The sequence below is a fragment of the Capsicum annuum genome, chromosome 2, assembly GCF_002878395.1.
Source record: "Capsicum annuum cultivar UCD-10X-F1 chromosome 2, UCD10Xv1.1, whole genome shotgun sequence".
Classification (NCBI taxonomy): Eukaryota; Viridiplantae; Streptophyta; class Magnoliopsida; order Solanales; family Solanaceae; genus Capsicum; species Capsicum annuum.
This window is the reverse complement of record NC_061112.1, coordinates 85,797,239-85,814,866: the sequence shown is the minus strand read 5'-3', so window position 1 is coordinate 85,814,866 and position 17,628 is coordinate 85,797,239. Positions and strand designations below refer to the sequence as shown.

General features: G+C 33.6%; 1 long non-coding RNA gene across 1 annotated transcript; it reads right to left on the bottom strand.

The window, feature by feature from the left end:
* Positions 1-4,186: 4,186 nt before the first annotated feature.
* LOC107860984 lies at positions 4,187-5,872 on the bottom strand. Its single transcript, XR_001671688.2, has 2 exons — positions 5,367-5,872; positions 4,187-4,636 (listed from the first exon to the last, which is right to left on the bottom strand). It is a non-coding gene; the product is annotated as an uncharacterized LOC107860984 (long non-coding RNA).
* Positions 5,873-17,628: the final 11,756 nt, after the last annotated feature.

The window sequence follows — 17,628 nt, the reverse complement described above, 5'->3', positions numbered from 1 at the left end:
GTATGGGAAAAACATAAAACTACTATAAAAATTGAATTAATAGATAAAAATAGCATAATAACTCAAAAACCATTAACATATAATTTTGACGATCTAAAAGAATTTAAAATGCATATAGATGAATTATTAGAAAAACAATATAGACAAAAAAGTAATAGTAAACACAATAGTCCAGCATTTATAGTAAATAAACATAGTGAACAAAAAAGATGTAAAAGTAGAATGGTTATTGATTATAGAAATTTAAATGCAAAAACTATGAAATATAATTATCCAATACCAAACAAGATTTTAAAAATAAGACAAATACAAGGATATAACTACTTTAGTAAATTTGATTGTAAATCAGGATTTTACCATTTAAAGTTAGAAAAAGAATCTAAGGAATTAACCGCATTCACGGTACCACAAGGATTTTATGAATGGAATGTACTACCATTTGGATATAAAAATGCACCAGGTAGATACCAATATTTTATGGATAGTTATTTTAAACAATTACCTAATTGTATAGTATATATAGATGATATACTATTATATACAAAAACCAAAGAAGAACATTTAAAATTATTAGAATAATTTATGGATATAATAGAAAAATCGGAAATAAGTTTAAGTGAAAAGAAAGATGAAATTATGAAAATTCAGATAGAATTTTTAGGAATACAAATAGATAAAAGTGGAGTAAAAATGCAACAACATATAGTACAAAAAATAATAAATTTGAAAGAAGAATTAGATACAACAAATAAATTACAATCATTTTTGGGATTAGTAAACCAAATAAGGGAATATATACCAAAATTAGCAGAAAATCTAAAGCTTACAGAAAAATTAAAAAAGGATGTAGAATATAATTATAACACAGAAGATAAAAAACAAGTCCAGAAAATAAAAACACTTTGTAAAGAATTACCAAACTTACAATTTTCAGACGAAAATAGAAAGTTTATATATATAGTAGAAGCAGATGCTAGTGAATGTAGCTATGGAGGAGTACTTAAATATAGGTATGAAAAATGAAAAAATAGAACATCATTGTAGATATTATTCAGGAACGTTTAATGAAACAGAAATAAAATGGGAAATAAATAGAAAAGAATTATGCTCATTATATAAATGTTTATTAGCATTTGAGCCATATATTGTATATAAGAAGTTTATTGTACGAACAAATAATACACAGGTACGTTGGTGGCTAACAAAGAAAATACAAAATTCAGTTACAACAAATGAGATTCGGAGACTAGTATTGAATATATTAAATTTTAAATTTACAATTGAAGTAATTAGAACTAACAAAAACGTTATTGCAGATTACATATCAAGACAAAGCTACACAGAATGATATAATAGAAGATGATACTTTAGAAAAGATATTCAAAACCCTAACTACGCTTTCAATGAAAGTAGACAGTATGGGTAATGAAATAGAAAAGCTAAAGACTAATGAAGATAAACTGAAGTCTGTAGCTACAAATCAGCTAACTCGGCAGTGTGCAGAGCTATGTCGATCGAAAGACATTAAAATTTCAGAGCTAGAAGGAGACGTTGGGACACTCTGTAAAACCCATAACATTTATTAATCTACAATTGCAGGTACAAGTAAATGAGTTATTGGGCAAAGATACCAGAATATGAACTTAAATAAGACATTTGAAAAACCATTTACACCAAAAATACAAAAAGACCTCTTGAACATACCCCCACAAATTACCGCATATAGAGATAGTCTGAACCAAGATAAAAAAGTTTATAACTATACAGCCCAAAAATACATAGAAAATATCTACCGAGTACAAACTTTTATAAATCTTAACCCCAGAGCTACAGATATCAAAGAACCCAACACAAACTATATAACTCAAAGATTACAAGGTCACAATAAGCTAATTGCACTACCCAAAACCAACCCAAGCTTAATAAAAACTTGTTTTGATTATGGATTATTAAATACCATATACACCCAAGATGGAGAAGAACTATCAGCTATGGAAGAATTGCAAAAAATATTCAACACCTATAAAAGAGTAACCAAAGGAAATCTATTTTATATAAAGTGTTATACTGAACCAGCAGAGATATTATACGATGAGATAAAACCAGTTATATAAGTTGTAAAAATAGGATTAATAAGCTGAGTGACTGTATCTGACAGTCTTGATTTCTGTAATACTGAACTGAGTTCTGTTCTGAAAACTGAATTTGAAACTGAGACTGTGAGAAGTAGTCATCTAATCGACATGCCCCGAATCTAAACTAGTGGGTTCCAACTTGTAACCCCAGCTAGAAGGGTGTCAATACCGTGCCACAGGTAAAGACAACTACTATGGTCAAGACTGTCTAATGGGTAACTCTAAACAGAAAGTCAAGCCTAATCTAATGGGTAACTCTTGGGAGGTAGCCAAGCCTTAGTCTAATGGGTGATTCCTCATCCTGCGCTGGCTACAAAGTTTTGGAGTACAGGGACTGCTACTAACAACTCTACCTAACTAATGAGAAACCATCATCCCTGCTCTCGCTCGATGCTGAATCCCATTCCTAACTGAATAGACTCTGAACTGATTCTTAAACTGAACTGGATTGAACTGAATCTGTTACTGATCATACTATTTAACTGAGCTGAAATAAGATTATTGAGTTCTGTTGACTGACAAAATACTGCTGAATTCTATTAACTGACTGAATGCTATTGCATTCTGAATTGAATACTTGAATATTACTGAGGTCTGAACTGAATACTGAACTGGACTTGGAATGATACTGAGCTTACTGAATTTTCCTAAGTCATGTAACTGACTGAGTTCTATTAAATTCTATAACTGGCTGAGAATACTACTGATCGTGACATGACTGGGAGTACTATAAATGACACTGACTCTAGGCACATAGCTAAATTATCGGGTAATAAATACCCCTAGGACTCGATATCATAAATGATACAAGACATGCCAACTCTTGAATAATAAGAAAATGGACTATTATTCACAATACAATCAATGAGACATCTCTTCAAGCACTTGGAAGTCTTAAACATGTGAATGTATAGGGATGCATACTAATGTCTAGTAATTCATTCAATAAGGACGGCACATGAATAGGAATGCATGCAACATATCATAATTCATTCACTAAGGCCTTTCAACAAACACTTGGCATGCATTAACTTATACATGATTGGAGATTTTATGCTAAAATGCTAAAATAACACTATCTCATTCAAATGAACATTTTATCAAACATATGGGGATCATGATTTGGTTATACAATAATTACAACATCTACATTATCATGGCTATATCAATAAACTTGCAACATAAAGGGGTTTATCATGAATATCATAAAATTCATCTCATACTAGAATCAAAGCTTGGAACTTGTAATCTAGAACATGAATCATAACTCAACAATCACATAAACATAAACTTCAACTCTCATAAATCATGAAAATCATAAATATTTAATCTTTATAATTTGGAAAGGTTTCTTGAACTTCTTGAGTGGAAGGAACCCAAAAATTAACATCCAACATACCTTAGTTCTTGATTTTACAAAGGTTGACAGTGGAATTTCTTGAATTTGGATCTTTAATTGAAAACCCTAAACTTGTTCTTGAGGAAAATTAAGAGAAAACTAGTATATGTGGGTAAACAATGGTTGAATCTCATATTTATGGGTTTATATAAGGGTGGTAAAAAGATTGAAATAACCCTAGGGTCGCGACTATTTTAATGACTAAAACTGGGTGCCGATGTGCTGGTCAACACGGCACGTCGATGGCATCAACGTGATACTTGACGCATCGTGCCATTATCGCGCCAAGCCTCAGTACTTTTGACTGGCAGTCTTGGAACAATATTCTTTACCCGACTTTATTTTAAATAACAGCTTTGCAATTCTTTTTTTAAAAAATCTAGGTTTTTCTTAGAAAAAGAAATTAATTCGAGAAAACCTATTGCTTTTTATGTTTGAGAAAGATCCGCTTCAGCTTAAAAGAGATTAATTGACATATGAGCGAAAAGAACAATGTTTTAATGCAAGATGACATATTTTCAAGAAGATTAGCATAACATCCATATTTACTTTATTATTATTATTATTTTTAAACAAGATAAGTTAAATATGAAAATTCAAATAAGTAAAGAAAAGAAAGAAACGAAGATTAAAAAAAAGAAATGGCAACATCTTAAGGGAATTTATCTAGATTAATTTAAATTAGTTAAAGTTAGAATCGTAGATATCACAAATAGATTACAAACGAAATAAATAATTAAAGAAGAGTTTGGATTGGGCTTTGACCCAATTTTGATCTTGTCCAACCTTGGACTGCATTTTTTATGGACTTTAGGTCCATTTAATATATGATATATCATCTGTATATCACAACTTTATTTCCTGCGTGTTTTGATACACCATTGTATATATGTTGTACATCAATGTATAAATAAGCGTGTTTGCTTTCATTTTCCATGTACGCATATGTTAGTGTACAGCTACAGCTATTCCCACTGTATATACGCATATAGCAGCTTGGTAAACTTGACTGTCCTGCGCATATCAATCCACTTTTTTGATTTTAATGAGGCTCAACCGATGGAGATTGGCGTTAACTCAACGGAATGCTAGAGATGGGAGTCTGATGGACTCGATGAGGGCGTTCATGCATAGAAAATAAGAAAATGATTAGCACCGTACCAAACCAATAAATTTAGGCAAGTTTCAGAATTTTACACATAGTACAACAGTGAAACATGAACATAACCTATAGATATGATGTTCCTATAGGCAAACAAGGTGACCTTTAACTTTGATTACAATTTCAAAAAAGGGTAGGGTCCAATTAAGAAGTATATCAATGTGAGTCCATTTTTATTAATGTCCTAGGAAGCTTTTTATAACTATTTCCCTTGCGTTTCAATGGTGAAATATTAACGCACATATAGGTACCAACAGAGAGAAAGTGAAGCAGTGAAAATTCTCAGTCCATTTACCACATCAAATTTAAACATAACCAATCCTAGGTCACGAATCTGTCCAAAATTATAAATTAAAACAATATCCTGAATTCATCTTGTAACCACTGATCACAACATAGGAATATTAAGAAGAAAATACAATTTTTTTTTACACATTAAAATCAGTCAAGAAATTAGATGAGACATTTAAAAATTTCTCAACTTTAACGCTAGAAGAAAACATAAACAGCCCTAGCAAAAGCCTATTTCAATTTTTAAATATTGAAATCATACTAAGAATTGATCAAATAAACTCATACAAAATCAACCAATTCCAGTAACAAAACAGTTCGAAACTCCACTATAACACCAAACACAAAAAGAAAATGCAAAAAAGAATGAAACTTTCACCTATTTTGGGGCAAGAACTTGGAAAAACGATCTTTAAGCGATTGAAATTCCACCAAAATTTAAGTTGTTTCCACCAGAGTTTCAATTTTAACTCGCCGGAATTTCAAATTTCGTCTGAATTAATTTTTTTTGGATATTGTTTCTTCTTGAATTCTTTGGTTACGTGGGATTAGAGGAATCGTCTTCTCGAATCTCCATTTACCCCCAAAGAATCCTCCCTCTTTTCTCTCTACATAGGTGGATATTTATAGAGAATTTTGGTTTTTTTTTTGGGGGTGGGGGAGAGGGGGGGAATCAAAGGGAAACGAGTTAAAATTTGAATTTTAAAATTGGGATAAGGTTTGAGCTAGAATTGTATGGAATCTGAACGTTGTTGATGAGATGTTGTTTCAGTGTGCATTGGTGTTGTACGTCGATTCTGTAACTGTTATACGCAAATTGTTGTTGCTATTATTTTGTCGATGAAGAAAAGGGTTAAAAGGGAAAGGGAGAAAGGGAACTGCGTTGGGTTTGGGGCGGTGGATTTAGGCTGGAGCAGTCTGGGCCACTGTTGTTATTGTTCTTTGGATACTGGGCTGCTGGTGTATTGGAGTGGGCTGTTAGTTGGCCCAAAAATTTTAAAAAAAGTTTGAGGAAAGGTTAGAAATTAGGTTATCTAATAAATAGTCATAGGTTAGAATTTTAGTCAATTTTCTTTAAATTTTAACCATGTTGAAAATCAATTGACCAATTGAAGTGCAATTATGGACATGTTGATTTCAATTAAAGTCAAATTTAATAAATTGACTAAATTGAACCAAAATTTGAAACGAATTGACAACTAATTTAATTCCTAGTTTCTTGATTTATTAATATCATACAAATACTTTTTAAATAAATTATTTTTTAGAATAAATTATATTTAAATCAAGGTTATATCTATTTAAATTAATTTTTGAGATGAATCTTGATAAAAATCTAATTTATAGTAAAATAATTATTTTAGTAACAAAATTATAAGATCTCTTATATCCGAATATGAAAATATATAATCGTTACTTAAAATGAATAAATTACTCAGATAAATATTTTGGATTGTTTTTATCCGGATAAAATAACTGTTGTAGTTTTATTTAAAAGTGAAGAAACTCACTATTAAACTTAGTCGTGGAGGACAAAAATTAGGTGTCAACAGCTGTCTCCTCCCTTTAGGTAGGGTGGATTCAAGTAACCCTAGGCAAAGGGAGTTTGACATTTCTAATTTTATCTGACCATAAATTAATTTCTCAAAAGAAGGTTATCGTACGAGTTTTTGAAAATCATGGTCAGACCCGGTACCACATTTCCTACATATCTCAGGTTACATGAGAATTCAGGCCACTTGTAGTTCATAAATCTTGATTTTAAAGCATGATTTTCGAAGAATTCACAAGCTATCCTGATTTTCAAATTTTAGTGAAATCCAAAAGCTGAGGAATAAGCAAATTAGGGAGAGGTTCAAAAGCAGTCGAGTTTTATAACTAAATCTCAGCCTACATATTCCTGAGATTCAGGGAATCAGACTGTCTGTAGTTTGATTCGATCGATGGAAAAGGTAGTCTTTTATGCTAAGATGACCTTTGACTTAAGATGGACACGAACAATTGATCTAGGGGAAAGAGGCTTGTAATTATCTCAATAACAAAATATGGGCCCCTCACACATGTAAATATAAGTGACATGGACATAATTACCAAAGCTTTAGGGGTACAACACCGGAATTTGAAAGAAAAGGAAAGTTACTTTCAGCATGAGTTTAGAAATACTCCAAATGTAAAACTGAAACCAAAATCCCAAAACAACCACATGCCTCCTGATAGGGATTTGGTTTTATGGTGGTGGAATTTATCTTTTAGCTCGTGTCTAAAGAGATTGATATTCCTCTTTGAACTATGTCCCAGTTTGCTGCTAAGAAAAAGTTCCACGTTGTGCTGTATCCTTTTTGGAGTCATCTGCAACTGTGGTTTGGTTTGAGATTTACATCCTTTTCAGATTCTATCGACAACATCTCAAACAAAACTATTACTGTCAAACATAATTCACTAAGGGATCTATAGTCTTTTACCATATTTCTGAGTAAGTTGCTACCTGAAAAAGATGTCCTACTCTCATGTACATGTTTGGAGGGAGACAATTCTTGCAATAACCAACTCAATAACCCTTTTGGTTGTTGGATAACATAGTTATTTTGACGGTTGAAAGTTTTCTTCAAAGCGGGGTGGTCCTTCTTAAGCATCCATGCAACCATACAATTCTATGCTGACGTGGAAACCCTTTTGGTCACATATAATGCTTCTTGTATTTGACCTCATAGAGTCTTGCATATCTTTCATATCGATATGTCTTATAGATATCCCTTGATTTATCAGATTTTGGGTAACCTTGCACATCATCTAATGTTGGATATGAGGCAATTTATAGATATTATTTGAGTTGCTAACTTTTGGGCTGCATATTATCCGACCTTGGATATGAGATGACTTATAGATATCCATCGAATAGCTAACTCTCAGGTAGTCCTGTATATTATCCGACCTTAGATACAATATGAATTATAGATATCTCTCAAATTTAGTATGTTGGACATTTTCAAATAGCGACTTAAAGACATCCTTTGGACCATATGTTTCTTGAGATCCGTTGCTAAGTGTTATTTGATGATCGGTAGTTGATTCTCTTGAAGCAGATGAATATCTTGCAATGCTAGACTACTTTGCCTTTGCGTGATTTTATCATATATGAATGCTTCAAAATATCCTTCAACACTAGACTTTTTTGCCTTTGTGTGGTTAACGGATATATATGGAAATACTTTAAAATATCTTTCAACACTAGACTTTTTCGCCTTTATGTGATTAACAGATATTTATGAAAATCTTTCAAAATATCCTTCAGCACCAAACTCTTTTGTCTTTGCGTGATTAACATATATATATATATGATCAAAATATCCTTCAACAATAGACTCTTTCACCTTTGTGTGATTAAAAAATATATATGAAAATGTTTTAAAATATCCTTCAATGCCAGACTCTTTTGTATTTGCATGATTAATGGATATAGAAGACTTTGAATCTATCATGGGTATCAAATGTAGTTTGGAGATGCCCTTGGATTGTTATCTCTTCGAAACTAGTTGAAGAGGGCAATATGGTCTTGGGACATGGCCCTCTCAGCATGGCACTTATGGCATGACCCTCTCGGTATGGCTCTTTTGGCATGATATGATGCAACAGAAAGCTAGGGATGAATGCAAATAACTGTGCAGTGATTGTAGAAAACATCACCTTGACCATCTTTGAGTATATTGGACCTTCTGCATATGCCATTTTTGAACATCGCATGTTCTTTATGATCCTTGATTTGTTGGGTATGTGAGTAAATCATCATTTTTCTTTCCATGTCTGATGATACCTGTAACTACAAAAACTTGTTAGTTTTAGGAAACTCAACTATTTTCAGCTTCCCGATCATCCTGGCCCTTTCTTATCGATCATTGGATATTTGGCTTTGTTGTATTCCTTTAAATCAAAGGAATATGCTAAATAATTAGTGCTTTTGTTGGTTTTTGTTGGCTTCAGGATAACCTGCATCCATAGAAAATTTATTAGATTTTGGTAAAATTGATCTATGTTGACCTCCTTGATCTTCAGCTTCTGTCATTATCATTGTCGGGTTCTCATCTTTTTCAGGTGTTTGTCATCCTCTGGCTCCTACTTCGACTCCATGAGTTGGTGGTTTTAAGTCAAAATTATAGCATAAATTAATTTAAAGTAAGTACTTTTTTTAAAAAATAATTGAATTTTCAAAAATCTTTTTATAAGATTGGGAGGGGTCTTTGTCAATTAAGTCATGTCATGTACTAGATTTAATGAACATTTTTGGCTTGAGGCTTTGAGACATCTGCCATTCTGTCAGTAAGCTCTGGGGATCTTTTAGTATTATGGCTGAGGGGTTTTGGAGATGAGCCTTTGTAGCTGAAGGCCCATGAAGTTGACTTTGATCTTTTGGCACCGATGAATCTTTGGTTTCGTTTTTTTGAACTCTTTAGTACGGTATGGCGGAAATTTTAAGGTCTTCCTTAAAATTTCTACCCCATTTATTGATATTTTCCTTAAACTCGCTATTACTATATCCCCGTGTGATTTTTCATCCGGACTACTAGAGGATGGGCTTCTTCTTCCAAATTTTTGATATTCCTTCTAAAAAATTTTGCCCAAGTTTTTATTTTTAGGGGTATGACCGAGCCATTGTGGTGCCTATGTATCCCATTGAACAGGAATCAGGTCAAACGTAGTTCCCACATAAAAGAAAAGGGAATTTTCTCCTAAGGGATTGATTGAAGCCGACATAGGCTGCCAACGTGTTCTCTTCTTAGAAATTTAGGTCAAACGTAGTTCATAGAAAATGATGGGGAATTTTAATTCCACTACAAACCATAAAAATGATTACAAATGAGAAAAGCAATTACAAGGAAATAAGCACAAAGAAATCCCACATCAGACATAGTATCTTTTTATTACATCAAAATTGATTGGCTTGGGCCGCCTTAGTCCATCCATCTCAAACAAAATGAAGGCTCCTCCAGATAACACTTTGCTAACTACATAAAACCCTTGCCAATTTGGAGTGAACTTCCCCTTGTATTTCTTTTGGTGAGGAAATATGTGTTTGAGTACCAATTATCTAATCTCAAACATGCAAGCTCTTACTCTTTTGTTGAAAGCATGAATTATTCGTTATTGTTATAATTGGCAATGACATACAACGGTCATCCTCTTTTCATTGATCATCATAAGTTGTTCATGATGGGTGCAGACCCATTTTCATTACTCAATTCTTCTTCTTGGATGATTCTTAAAGATGGTATTTTAGCTTCAGCGTCTATTAACACTTCTATCCCATTAACTAACACATATGGAGTTTCCCCAGTCAAAGTTCTGACTATTGTGTGATATCCCAACAAGGCATAATCTAGCATGTCATTCCATTATTGGTGACTATCAACCATCCTTCTTCAGATCTTCTTGATGTTCTTGTTGGCAGCTTCTACTATTTCATTCATTTGAGGGCGATATATGGTTGAATTTTGATAAGTGATCTTAAACTATTCACATATCTCTTTCATCAAATGACTATTCATGTTTTCTCCATTATTGATGATTGACTTGAGTATCCCAAATCAACAAATCAAGTTATTATTGACAAAATCTGCTGCTACCTTCTTGGTTACAACTTTGTATGAGGCAAATTCCACTCACTTGGTAAAGTAATCAAGAGAAACTAAGATGAATTTGTATCCATTGGAAGTTGTTTGCTCAATCGGGCCGATGGCATACATACCCAAGCTACAAATAACTGAGGCGAGCTCATAACATTAATTTTATGTGGAGGCACTCGAATAACATTAATTTTACTGTCCATCTGGCAGATGTTTTCTTCTGATTATCGGTTGCATCTTTGGGGTACGCCCCAGCTTCTAAATACCTCTTGATATCGAAGTACCATGGGTACGCCTCAACTTCTAAATACCTCTTGATATCGAAGTACCATGGCTTACCATTTGGTTCTTCCTCAACTTGTGCACAATGTGCAGGTTGCTTCTTTAAACTTATTTCCAATGGATTAATGTAACTTTGATCCAGATTTTGAATCGTGGATGATATAGTGGCCAAAGCATCGGCGAAGTCATTTTCTATCCTTGGAACATGCTTGAATTTTGCTTCTTTGAATCTTCTGCATATTTTTTGTACCAATTGTACATATGGGATGATTTTAGAGTTCTTTACAAATCATTCTCCTCAAACTTTGTGAACCAATAGATCAGAATCGCTAATGACTAATAACTCTTGAATATTCATATCAATAGCCAATATGAGACCCAGAATGCAAGCCTCATATTTGGCCATATTATTGGTCTATGGAAAGCATAATTTGGTGGTTATCAGGTTATGTTGATAAGTTTTTGATATTAAGACCGCCCACTTCTCAATCCCTTGAAATTAACTGCCCTATCAAAGTACAATCTCTAACCTGGGTATATTTCAGCAATATCTTCTCCTACGAATAACACCTCTTCATTTGGGAAATAAGTTTGGAGTGGCTCATATTTTTCATCAACTAGATTCTCTGCTAGACAATCCTCTAGGACTTGTCCCTTGATTGCTTTTCAAGTCACGCATATAATGTCAAACTCACTCAACAACATTTGTCATTTGGCCTATTTCCCTGTGGGCTTGGACTTTTGGAATATGCGCTTCAAAGGATCCTTTCTAGAAATGAGATACGTTGTATATGACGTCAGGTAATGCCTCAATTTATAGGCCACCCAAGTTAATGCACAATACGTCCTTTCCAATAACGTGTAACGAGTCTCATATGGAGTGAACTTCTTACTCAAGTAATAGATTACTCTTTCCTTCTTTCCAGTTTCATCATATTGCCCTAAAACACATCCAAATACATTGTCTGAGATTGATAAATACAACAACAGATGTCTTCCTTCTCTTGGAGAAACTAGTACCGATGAACTAGATAGATAATCCTTGATCTTGTCAAGAGCTTGCTTCGTGGTCCATTCATTTGGGTAATCTTTATTTAACATCTTGAGGATTGGTTCACAAATAATTATTGACTAGGCTATGAACCTGCTAATATAATTCAATCTTTCTAAGAAACTCATAACTTTCTTCTTTATCTATGGATGAGGCAGTTCTTGGATCGCCTTAAGTTTTGAGGGGTCGAGTTCAATACCCCTTCTACTAACTATGAAACCCAATAACTTCCTGGACGGTACCCACAAAGTACTAACTATCAAATTGTACTTCCATAATCAATAAAATAACTTTTCCAGATGGGCCAAGTGGTCCAAATTCTTGCAAAATTTGATGATCACATCGTCCACGTACACTTTAATCTCCTTATGGATCATATCATGAAATATGATTGTCATGGATTTCATATACATAGCCTCAATATTCTTGATAACAATAGGCATCACCCTATAATGATAAACACCCTAAGGTGTGATGAAAACTATTTTCTCTGTAACTTTTTCATCCATTAGTATGATGATACCTGGCAAAGCAATCCACAAATAACTGCATTTCATTCCTCGTATAGTTGACAATGAGAATATGGATATTGGGTAATGGAAATTATCTTTAGGATTGGATTTGTTCAAATCTCTATAATCAACACAAATCCTGATTTTTCCATCCTTCTTTGGTATTGGAACAATGTTGGCTAGCCATGTTGGGTACTTCATGACGTCAACTACATGGGCCTGGATTTGCTTAGTGACTTTTTCCTTGATTCTCAGACTTAGATCTAGCTTGAATTTTTGAGACTTTTGCTTCACATGATTGAGCCTCGAATCAATTGGCAACTTGTCTGACACGATATCTGTACACAATCCTGGCATGTCATCACAGGACCAAGCAAATATATCAATGTATTTTTAAGCAACCTAATGAGTTTTATTTTTTGTGCTTCCATCAGATGAACACTGATTCTGGTCTCTTTGACTTCACCATCATCACCTAGAGTAATTACCTCAGTCTCCTCTAGGTTGGGTCTTTTCTCGGTCCTTATAATTTTTTATTTTCTCTGTTAACTGGTTTGGAGACATTGTTTCTTCATTTTAGTCTTCTCATTCATCATCATTTGCTTTGATTTGTTCATTTAGCTCTTGACATGACATTGATAGGTTTTATATTATTGTTATACTCAATCGGGGAGTAATGATTGGAGTTGAAGCCTAGTTTGACGGCTTCTTCTCTAGTTTATCTTTCTTGATCTCAGTCTTCTCAGGGAATCTTCTATAGTAGCATCACACTCTTCGAACAAGTTTCCAATTCTACCCCCTAGGTAATCACTTTTAGCCTTTACAGATATAGGAAATGACTGGTAAAATGGAGGTGATTTCCTTGCCTTTTCATCACTACTACCAGTCACTCTTCCTCTTTAGCAACTAAGCAACAGCTAGGGAAGGAATTGTTATTTTCCTAGGAAGTATTGATGTTCAGCCAGCTTTTTGTTAACACAGATACATTTCTACTTATTTGATTATCTGATAAAGTAAAAACAACTCCAAAGGCAAATATATTAGATCCTATTAGTGGTAGGTAATGCAAGGTATCCGTTATAAAGTAAATATGTAAAGTTGTTTCATCTTAGATAAATTGATCTATGGATGAGTATCGACTCAAAAATAATTAACAACTAGGACTTTTTCTGTGGATTTTAGATAAGTAGGTCTTTAACAGAAAGTTTGTCAAGTCTTAAATATTCGGGCGTCTCCATCATATGACTATAGATTCACGTGTCTTTTCTCGACAAAATGAGGGATGAAGTTTTAAAGGATAGAGGATGGGCCGAAAGGCTGTCTACGTATCTCACAAAGGAGAAATTAGGCCATACGTAGTTTAATTGGCAAGGATAAAACTTCATTTCATTGAAATCTCATTATAGTTCATTATATCAAGGAAATATAAAAGAAAAATGACAACAGAAAGGACAAGACTAGAACAAGACTAGATAGGTGCATGCATTCTCACTTTATGCTGTTTCTTTCATATGTTGATCTTCTATGAGTGTAATGGTGAAAATTTCAATTTGTCCCTTCCCTCGCATTTAAAGATGATGCTTGTTCCACACCTTATTTCTCATAGCCTTCAACCGGTTCTTCAATTTTACGCTCAAAATTCTTATTTTCTTGTGTGATCAATTATTTGACTTTAGCAATTTCCTTTATCAGTTTGATTGATAGCATTTCCTCTATTTGGACAAACCTGATCTCTATCTTTAGCATTTTCTTTATTTGAACTAACTCCACTATTCGTTTTTTATTTGAACAGTCCTTGAGTCCATGCCTAATTTTCCTGACAGAATAGGAATGCATTTAAAAGGAAAGTTAGTGAAGAATGATTGAGGACTTTTCTAAGAGACTTGGAGACCTGAAATATTTTTAGTGGACTTTGGATAGTAGACATATTTTTGCCTAGAGGGGTTCTATAACTTTGTTGAAGAGTAGATCAATTTACCTTTGATTCAAACAATCAAATAAGGACATAAAATAGTTATATCACACAACAATAGGATAATAAGGTGACCATTTTGAGCTAAGGGTTGGCCTAACGAATTTGAAGGAAGTATATGTCTTTATAAACCAATCCATTATCCCCTAAAATCTCCATAGATATATAAAAAAGGTCATAAAAGACTACAAAGTTTCTCCAAAAAGGAAACAATCTTTGGGTAAAGAGAAAATAACATAAGAAAAAGAACAAAGTCGTATCCAGGGGATAAAAAAATAAAACACTATTGTCTAGATGTTCCCTCGTCAGCCTTCACCCTCTTAGATTTGTCCGCGTCTTGCCATATGAGATATCTTAATTAACTCATATGTGTCCTAACAATCTTTTTATCTTCCGCTCCTATGTGGGTCCACTAGACTTTAAGATAGTTAGTGGGATTGGAAACCATTTTGAATCTTTTGTACGGGATCAATTATGTAAATCCCGAGGATTTTGGTCCTTGAAAATTTCTGAAATTTTATTGTCACTATCCTGACATGATTCTACTGATGATTCATAGGGATCTGACGGGTCGTAGTGACTCGGTCGTAACTTAATCAGAACAAGTGGCTTAGTATTCTACTCTAAGTATGAGTGGCTCTCGGCTAGTCGTTAAGACTTCTTACGGGTCGTAAGGACCAAGTCGTAAGGTGTACAGTAAGTTTGGCCCAAGACACTGTCTTTATTACAACTTGAGGGAATGAGTCGTAATGTGTAACGCCCCAAAATCGGGTCCCGAGATGTCACATGGTGCTTAGGGTCACAAGTGAACCCAAGCCAACCTTTCTACTGGCATATCTCATAAGCAACTGAATAAGAGGTATAAAAATATATATACAAATCCGCGGAAAATAACTCTTTTCTGAATATGATAGATACAAAACTAAATTTACAAGATTTCAACTCTGCTTTTACAACCAAAATTGAAACGGAATACATCAACTTCTACTGACTGTCTATGAAGCCTCTACTAGTACTGACTATAGGTAGCTAGGTCATGACTCCTGACTATCCCAACTCAATACGGCTGGATAAAGAAAATACAACACTTCTCGAACTGTATAACTAACTCAATCCCTTGAATCAAAAGGTCTCATCACCTACTGACTGGATAACACGAACTGACTGGATCTGAAGATGTACACTATACCTTGTACCTACATTCCCAGAAAATGTAGCCCACATACGAATATGTCGGTTAGTACAATGGAAACGTACCGAGCATATAGGGGTGCAATGCATATATAAAATAATATCTTACTATCATCACAGTTTATAAAATTATGCATGCTGATATAAATGACTCACTTAGCTTGAATTAAAATCATCATAATCATAATAGAGTAAAATATATCAGGTGAAATATGTGAGTCATCTTAATAAATCTCAATTCACTTCCATCTCGATTCCAAATCATCAAAGCAATCAAATCTCATAACAATTCTCTTTGGAATATATGTTCATTAAATCTTTCGAAAACAATGACTTTCTCAAACTCTGTATTTCAAACAAATATGTTTTCATCTCAAATTGAAGAATAAGACTTTTCATATTAGATAGTAGAATACACATACACACATTGGGAGTCTCTCATAACCGACATAAACCATGTGAGATACATGGAGTCCAATGTCCAACCCATGTTGGGGAGAGCTGTCCTATCCTTGCCATTGGAGTAGGACCTTAATCTTTTATTCACTAGTGATCACTATATATAAATCAGCCTCAGGCTCACAACCTATGGGGGCACGTAGTTCTAGGGAAGTACCAATCCTGCTATACCTCCCACTCGGTGCTAAAGACTACTCCCAGACTTAGCTAAGATCTTTTCAAAAGAAAATCCACTAATAAATATTTCAAAAATTCACAATGGGAGCCATCATGCTACCCCTTTCATAATAAATCAATAAAAGTGGATTTCTTTTCTCATCTCGGTTTCAAAAACAACCCTTTTTATGGCCAAAAGGTCAAAGCTTCTTTATCATCTCAAATAATTTAAACTCAAGGTGTTTATAACACATGATTTTCTCAAAATAATAATCTCAAATAGAGTTACAAAAACCCATACATCAATATCACCATAAAATCTTCCAAAGTTTCATACTTTATCACATAAGCACAAAAATAATCACTTAAAACTTAAAATTTTAGCTTTATAATCATACATCTTGTTAAAGAAAATTATCTTTGGGATTCAAATCTTATTGTTCTTATAGCACATAATTTCTCAAAGTACAATCCCAATTAGGACTCAAGGTCTCATACATCAAAATCATATTAAATTTTCTCAAGATTCATGCTTTTATCATAAATATATATAACTTACTTTAAAATCTAGAAAATTCAGCTTTATGTACAAAAATGTCATCATTATCATTCAATTCAACTTCCAAAACATAGAGAGTATCATAATCTCATGTAAAACCATATAGGGTATAAATTCATGCTTCAAATTCATTTCAAAACGTGTAAAATCATGTATATTCATAAAAGAAAAATCAATTTGAGCACAGGAACCAAAGGGTGTTCTTGGTGAAAAACCCCACATACCTTAAACTTGAAGCTTTGAATGAACTCTTGACCTTGGGACTCTATTCGTGAAAATAATGAGTATTTCTTGTAGCCCTCGGAATGGGGATTCCGAATCTCAAAGAATTATTGAAAACTCATGGTTGAATCTTGAGATATTTGAATTTTTAGGTTGAAACCCTAATGAATGTTCTTGGTGATTTTGAGAGAAAGTAAACTTATTTTGGTGTTATGGGAGTTTAATCCCGTGTTAGACATATATAGGGGTGTTTTTGGCAGTTGGAAGTAAGGTATGTGGCGCACAACCCATGGAAGACCTTATGGTGTGTGTCGCACACCTTATGGCAGACATTTAAGTATGCCTCGCACTCCCAATCACACACATTTGATAGGGCGGCGCATTACCCATCCCACACCCTTACTGCCTCTCACGAAAATGGGAATAGCTCTTCGCTCGGGTATCGGATTTTTAGGAAATTGGTATCGTTGGAAAGATAATTCAATTATATTCAATTTGATAGGTCTTGGGATGAAAAATTCCATTTGTATTAAGAGATATATACGTTTGAAGTTAACCCTTGTATAATCAAATGTCAAACTTTGGATGAATCAATTGGTCTTAGCTCAACTTTGTTCTA